The sequence below is a fragment of the Alexandromys fortis genome, unplaced genomic scaffold, assembly GCF_014885135.2.
Source record: "Alexandromys fortis isolate MF-2015 unplaced genomic scaffold, M_Fortis_MF-2015_v1.1 scaffold_161, whole genome shotgun sequence".
Lineage (NCBI taxonomy): Eukaryota > Metazoa > Chordata > Mammalia > Rodentia > Cricetidae > Alexandromys > Alexandromys fortis.
In genome coordinates, this window is record NW_026068073.1 from 3,121,333 (window position 1) to 3,129,528 (window position 8,196).

Sequence of the window (8,196 nt, forward strand, 5' to 3'; positions counted from 1 at the left end):
ATCTGGCCATCCCATCTGGCCAATCATAATTTAAGCACAATCACTCCATTCTGGCCTGAGCCATTGGGTTGATGACACGTCAGGGCTTTGTCTGGCACCGTATATATTCTTCTGCTTCACGGGGACGGGGTCTTTTGCCTCTCTACAACCTCAAGTGTAAGTGCTCCAATAAAGTGTGTTCTGAGAAGAATCCTGTTGCGGTCGTCTCTTCTGCTGGCGGGAGCGGCGTGCTGCACTGTATGGAAACCTAATTCCTTCCTCTCTACTGAAAGGTAAGTGCTGGTGACAGCTAGGCTGGCCTGAGGTCACAGAGATCTGCCTGCCTCTACCCCCTGAGAGCTGGGATTCAAGGCGTCTATGTCCACTGCCCACACACACACACACACACACACACACACACACACACACACGCACCCCTTGTTAGAGAAGTTGGGTGTGATGGCTCCCACCTACAATTCTGGCATTTGGGAGACTAAAGCAGTTTTGCCACAAACTCAAGACTACAGAAACTTCCCCAAACAAGAACAATATTAAAATCATAAAAGCCTTACAGGACTTTTTTCATCTTGAATTTGTTTGGCTAAACTATGCCCGGTGGGGATTCTTTTCCAACACTAACACTGGAGACCTGGACTCGCACAGAGGTGGAATAGGCCCCCAGGTGAGCTTCAACAGATCTCAGCTCACACTGTGTCCTACCCTACCCCTGCCTCTGGTCCCGCCCCGCTAGGGCTCAGCTCTGCATGATCCCGCCCCACTCCCCCACCGTCACCGCCCACCTCCCCGGTTCCCTCCAATTGCCACCTTTGCCCCGCCTCCCTTCTCATGCATTCCATATGGGGGTTCATTTCTTTCTGGCTGTTTTGCTAGTCAGGAGTTCCAAGGCTAAGGCGTGTCTGGTCTGGTCCCATGTCTTCCTCTTCTTCTGGAGTCTGCTCGCAGGTCTCATCGTACAGGGAGTTGCTGACGGTGAGGGGCGAGGGATCCGGTGGTGAGCGGTGGCAGAGAGAGGGCAGGGCTGGTCTGGGGATGTTGCAAATCGGTTCTGGGGATGCTGCGAAGCCCTGGACGCTGAGGGGGTTGGGGAAGCTGAGGAGACGGTAAAGCTGTGTGTTTATGGGGAATGATGAGGAGCCTGGGATGCCCTGGAGCTCGGGACGCCTTAGGGGTTTGAGGATAGGACTTGTGGGAGGACTTGGACTGGCTTCTGGCTCAGCTGGGATGGGAGGTAACAGAGGAATACCATTTTTAATAATGTTTGTCGTAGGCACGGTGGTGGGTGGAGACCTGTGTGCGGGAGATGGACTCACCAGCTCTAAGCCTCACTCCAGGAAGACCTTTCTCTTTGAACAGTATTCAATGGGATGCAAGGAGCCCTTGTAAGTACTGCCTTTTCACTCTAGGGGGCGCTCCCCAGGTTTAGGCTAATTACTCACTATTGATGGGATAGACTGTCTTCATGGCTCATATCAAACCATAGAGTCAAATATAGCAAGCCTTATATTGTATAAGACATTGTCTAAGGAGTAGGATGTCTCATTGTAATCCCCTGCTTGCAGTTTTTTTTCTTTTTTCAGAATACATTGTTTTTCTTTTTGAAACTGAAAATAATGTTTCTGGCTGAGTGAGGTGTCCCACATCTGCAGTTGGAAGGCTGAGGCTGGAGAATTGCTGCACGTTGGAGATCAGCTTGAGCAGTTATCAAGACTTCACTTGTTTCAGAAAGCACTTACTGTTTACATACTTTGGAATATTAAATATGGTTATGGAGAATACCATTATTGGTTAGCTGTTTTGTTTTGATTCAGTTGTGTAGCCCCTATATAGTCTGTGTTGTATAGATGTGTCATCAGAGTTGAAGCATTTTCTTAAATGGTGTAAAGAGGCTCTTAAAATATAGAAAGTAAGTCGAGCAGTGGTGTTGCTCGCTTTTAATTTTCGCACTTAGGAGGTAGAGGCAGGTGCATCTCTGAGTTCCAGCCCAGCCAACACTACTCAGAGAAACTCTGTCTTGAAAAAAAGAAAAGAAAACATACAGACAGTAACCAAGCTTTGGAAGTAAGTTTTCAGGGTTCCCAAGACCCCTTCCCAGCAGTAATAGGTGAAGCCTAGCAGCTTGTGACCCCTGCAGACAGCTGCAGGGAGGCAGCTTTGTGAGTTATCACTCTTGGGAACTCTATCTGTAGATCAGGCTGTCCTAAAACTCACAGACCTGCCTGCCTCTGACTCCTGAGTATTGAGATTAAAGGTGTGCACCATCACTGCCCAGGACAATTTTTTTTTTAAATTTTGAGACAGGGTCTCTTTAAGTTGTTCAGGTTGGGTCTGAACTCCTTCTGTATCCCAGGCAAGCCATGAACTTGCCATCTTCCCTCCTCCTACCAAGCAGCTGTAATGTATGGACCTTTAGTTGTTTAATTTTTTTGTTTTGAGATATGGCCTCACATAGTCCAGGTTGCCCTCAAACTTCACTGCGTATCTGAGAATGACCCTGAACTCCAAATTTTCCTTCCTCTCCCAATTCTAGGATTAGTTCTGTGCTGCCATGCCTAGCTTTAGGTATTCTTTATTTCTCTGCTCCTGGACAGAATTTCACTGTTTATCCCTGGCTGGTCTAGCACATTCTATGTAGGATAGAGATATTTTGACTGAGGGTGCCATTGTGGGGCTGGCAAGAAATGTGGCACTATAGAAATTCCCAGGAATCCACAAGATGGCCCAAGCTAAGACCCTAAGTAACAGAGGAGAGGGTGCCCGAACAGGCCTTGCCCTGCAGTCAGACTGATGAATATCTGAAACGTCACCATAGAACCTTCATCCAGCAAGTGATGGAAACAGAGGCAGAGACCTGCAGCGGAGCACTGGGCTGAACACCCAACGTCCAGTTGAAGAGTGGGAGGAGTGGGAATATGAGCAAAGAGGTCAAGACCATGATGGGTTTACCCACTGGAACAGTTTACTTGAGATAATGGGAGCTTATCAACTCCAGCCTGAATGGGAAGGAACCAGCATAGTAACCAAGCTTGACCCTCTGAATGTGGGTGACAGTTGTGTGACTGGAACAGACTGCGGGGCTACTGGCAGTGGCACAAGAATTTGTCTTTACTGATTGTACTGTCTTTTTGGAACCCATTCTCTTTGGATGGATACCTTGCTCAACCTAGATATAGTAGGGAGGCCCTTGGTCCTTCCTTGGAACAATGTGCATTGCTCTCTCTGGGGAGTGGTTTGGGGTGGGGTGGGGTTGGGGGAAAGATGGAGAGAATAGCAGGAGGGGAGGGAGTTGAAACTGGGATTGATATGTAGTTTGTTTACTTTTTAAAAAAGTAAAAATCAGACAGTTTGTATTATCACCAATAATTAGATTGATTATTGTTTTATCCCATCTTTCTCATTCAATACTGTTTCAGGTGTCTACTTCTGTATCAGCTTATGGTTCTCCATTCATTAAATTATTACTTTACTATTCTGCTTCATTATAACATTTATAAGACACCCGATGTCTGGACAGTGGGTGATTGTCAGCCATTTCACACTCTGTCAGTCATATGCGTCCCTTAACTGAAATACTGAATCAATAAGTCTATGCTAGAGTCAGAGAGGCCTATAATTTTATTTTTTATATTTGAAATAAGAATTGATAAAGAAATTTGCTATGTAGTAAATAAGTATTATTTAGCAATACTGAATTTTGTTTTTCCTGTTTAATTTTTCAAAAAAAATGAAAGGAGTGGGAAGATACTTAACAAAGAGAGAGGTAGTCAAAATGTTCTCTAATCTGATACTCAGACATGTATGGATACAACATTTTCTTTCGATACTAACTGCTTCTGGATCACTTCTTGCTGTACTTAATAGTGTTGTTTCTCTAAGTTTAGAGAAACATCAACAGGGATTTTTTATAATACTAGTGACATTCAGGATCTGGACATACTTCGCTAAAGAGACTGCCCTGTATTGGAACTCATTAGCTCAATTAGCCAGTGACATGCCTGCCACCATGGCATTCAGAAGTCTGGGGAGCCATGGTACAGAGAGAGGCACTTGTGTAAATGTCTCTGTCTGGGGATGTAGGAAGCAGTTGGTGCCCCACCATCTCCAGCCCCTATACTTCGCGGTCTTTTTGACGTAACAGGTATTTGAAGTGCCATTTAATCTGTACATGTTTTACCTTTATTCATAAAGAATTTAAAGGGACATTTTCCTGGTCAAGAAAATGAAAGTTGTAGGTAACTAAGTGGTAGGGCTAGACATGCTGTTATTCCTGATGCAATTCCCAAAGTTATTTTCTGTCTTTGATACTTTTCTGTTCTAGCTGTATCTTCACTGTATGAAGAAACTAGATAGATCCAGAAAGACAAATACAATACTCACTCATAAGTGGCTTTTTGATATAAGACAAAGAAAAAACAGTCTACCATCCACAACCCCAGAGAACCTAGACTTGTCTATTTTCTCATCTTAGACTACTTCTCTTTACAGAAAAAGTGTGTGGGATATGATTATTTACTCTTGTCATCATTATTTCCCTTTTTTACATATTTGATGCATAATTCAGTATAAGTTAAACTCTTATTCCGTTAAAAGTCTTAGAATAAACCACTTTAGAGCCCACACTAGCTAACTGCTTTAGTATTAAAAAAAAAAACCTAAGATTAATAAACCAAACAGTCCTTTGTAATTGAATTACCATTGATACTTCTATTAACTGTATGTGTGATCCATATTAAAACAACATCAACAATAAAACATTCACCTTTTTCTTTTGGAAACATTAAGGTATTTTAAGTAAAATGTTACAAATGTTTTTAGAAATTTGTTTTTTAATACAATTTAGTTTCAAAGAATCTTGTAAACTACTTGACCTCTTGAATCTGAGTATAAATTAATATTATATTGTAAAAACTCTTGGAGTGTTGCTGTTACTGTGCGAGTGTTAAACCTGCAGATACTAATGACATTACAGTTTCATTAAAAGGACATGAATACAGGTATGTAGCTCGACTAGCTGATGTTCCTGACACAGGATTCTAACAGCATCTGGTTTCCTTACCCTTCTGTCATCCCACCATATCTTTGGGGAACTGGGAACTACAGTGGAGACCAGTGTTCCAGTGATGGCAGTAGTTCTCTCCGACAGATACAATAAGAAAGACCCCACAGTGCCGAGAGCAGAGACTCCCAGTAGCTCTGCACCAGTACAGAACCCCAACAAACCAGTGGTTCCTTGAACTGCTACCCCAAGAACTGTTCTGATCCCCAGCTGAAGGAGTCTGCACTATCAAAACTGCCTGTACCCACAGCTTTTATCCCTGTACAGAAAACAGAGGAAAGGTGTGCCATTGCTACTAGAACTGTAGGTTGTAAAATGGTCTTTTCTTTGGCTCTTTATAATAAATTCTTTTCCAGTCTTTTATAGTGCTATTAGTTAGACTTAGGTATAAAATTAATTGTTTATGTTTTTCTTGTAATTAATCATTCTCAGGACTCAACATTTTGGTTTTGTTTTTTGACAAGTATTTAGTTCATAATGATTAGTTTTAATAACATGTAAAATTTGAATGCCACAGTGTATTGCAGTTGCATAAATATAAAAATATTTTTTTTATTATTTTTTTAAAGGTTTGTGGATATTATCTTGATAACTTAGGAGATGGTGGCAATGTAAAGACAATTTAAAGCGTGATTTTCCACTTCAGGCAGTTACTTGCCTCAGCTTGTATATTAGAAAATGAAGCTGTGAGGTAAAAAATAGTTGAATTAGACCTTAGATCTGAAAACTGGAAGGAATCATTGCAAACCAAATTACCTTCATACAACTTATTGTAATATCCTTAACCTGTTCAAAAAGTTAATGAGGCAAGAGCTACACCATAAGCAGTGTAAACTGCCCCCTCACATAAGACATTTATAATTCAAGCTTGCAGAACAGGATATGGTTTGCACTCTCAGTGACATAGAAGGGAATCCATAACCAATCACAAATCACAAATACATCTGTACTAGAAATTGCTGATTCCCAGCAGGTTGATGTGTTGGTCTTTGGTAGTGTACTGTATTAAATGATGTATTAAACAGGTTCTTTAGTTTCTGTCCTTGAGTGATGCTCTCTCCCTGAGCCTTAGCAAATAAGACATCTGTGGTTAATCGTACAAGGTAGGAAGGGGACACCTGAAATAATGGTAAGAAATGTTTCAGAGTTAGAGAAATACCCACATTGGCCATTTTTTCAAAGTGAACTTGACTCACCCTGCATATTAATGAAAGACTACCTGCTCTGTTTCTCAATAAGGTTGTTAGCTATGTGACTTACATGTGCTTAGAGGGGGCATGAGATCTTCGAGCAGGTCTGCTTACATAGCTGTTTTGTGTTAGCAAATAACATGTAACAAGTCATGCCTTTAAATTACTAAATGAAAAACTTGCTATTTTAAATTTACCAAATTCTTCCAAAAAGGGGCTTCACTCCTACTATGTGTTCTGGGGTTTATACCCTGGTGTCCCCTTTTTTCTAAAATTAGGGATGGTGCACAGTGAAGAACCCTTGCCATCACTAGGTTCCCAGCAACACAACACAAGAATTGAACAATTCAGTTGATACCCTTTCTAGCAGTCCTGGCCATAACTGCAGGTACAGCCACTGCAGCAGAAGAACTATTTCCCTAGCTATTTATATTCGGCTTTCCTGGAAATTCATCCAGTATTCCCAATGGCTGACTCAACTATCCTTACTCTTCAGGATTAAATACACTCAGTGGCCACTGTAGTACTTCAAAAGCAGAGAGAATTAGATTTATTAACAGCAGAGAGAAGTGTTCTTTGCCTCTTCCTCAGGGAGGAATGTTGTTTCTATTTTAACCAGTTAGGTATAATAAACGACAAAATCCAACAACTCCAGATGGATCTTCTAAAACATAAACAACTTGATACCCTGGCCAGTGGATCACTAATAATCAAATATGGACCTGGATGCTACCCTTCTTACCCCATCTCCTCCTCTTTTGCTTAATCCTATTAATTGTGCCCTGCGTCATAGACTTCTTGTCTAGATTTATTCACTAACAGATCCAAAAGATTTCTAACCAGACTTTCAACCAGTTACTATTATAGGATTGCTAGGCCGTACCTATGGAGCCAGATCGGCAGCACACAGTTACACTCGTGTGTGTGTGTGTGTGTGTGTGTGTGTGTGTGAAATGTACTGGGTTCTTTTTTATTGTTTATATGTATGTTTTTTAAAAACTAAATAATATGGTATTGGATAAACTGTCAGGGTGTTCATATCTGGAAAAGACTAATTCTCTCTCTCAGTAGTCATTAATTCCTTGTAGGTATTCATCTAGAAATGAGCACCCCCATGAGATTTTCCTTATCAGTGCTAGCATGTCAACAAATGTTTCAATTGCTCAGGTCATGTTTAAGCAGCCATATTGTTGAGATTTCATGGCTGTAACCTCCCTGTCACAGCTGGAAGACACCACCTTTTAGCTGACTTCCTCTCACTCTAAATTATAATCTTTACACTTCTTTTCCAGCATTGTTTCCTGAGCCATAGGTGTAGGAATTGTATTCTAGATGTCTATACTGGGATTTTTTTAATTTGTAAATACTTCTAGATTAATTTTATGATTGCATGACTAGCTTCATATTGTTCATATACATGAACTTTTCTCCTTTTAGGTGAAACATAAAATTTTTCCTGTGAAATGCAAAGTTCTTCTATAATTTCTTTTATCTCTGTTTCTGCATTTCAGGAACATATTTTTCTCCTCACCAACCCAAGTAATCCAAATAAGCTATAAGAAGTGTGCATTCATAAGAGGAGTCTGTTTGTCGTAGATTAGTGATGCATCATATGAAACTTGACTAGTGGAATGGGACAGGACAGACATTCTTTTCCACTTCTGTAATAACTGCATTTTACACATTCTCTAATAAGCTGTATACAATAAAATTCATATTGACCTATAAGGCAAAACAGAGAATATCTACCTCTGAATTAAAATCCGGATGAACTATTCAGGATAGACTGTATCTCATGGACTGAAAGAATGCCACATCTTTACTAATTCTGTTGAGTAAGCATCTTTAAGTATTCTTTCAACACTACGTTTGATTGATAATCATGTCGGGGTTATGAGGTTGGAAAATAGATCTCTTTATTCTAGATAAAAGATACTCAAGTATAATTTTCTC

General features: G+C 40.8%; 1 long non-coding RNA gene across 1 annotated transcript; it reads left to right on the forward strand.

Annotated features, from left to right (window-relative positions):
* Positions 1-79: 79 nt before the first annotated feature.
* Positions 80-1,956, forward strand: LOC126488081 (uncharacterized). The gene is made up of 4 exons (XR_007588577.1): positions 80-272; positions 871-969; positions 1,268-1,379; positions 1,578-1,956. It is a non-coding gene; the product is annotated as an uncharacterized lncRNA (long non-coding RNA).
* Positions 1,957-8,196: the final 6,240 nt, after the last annotated feature.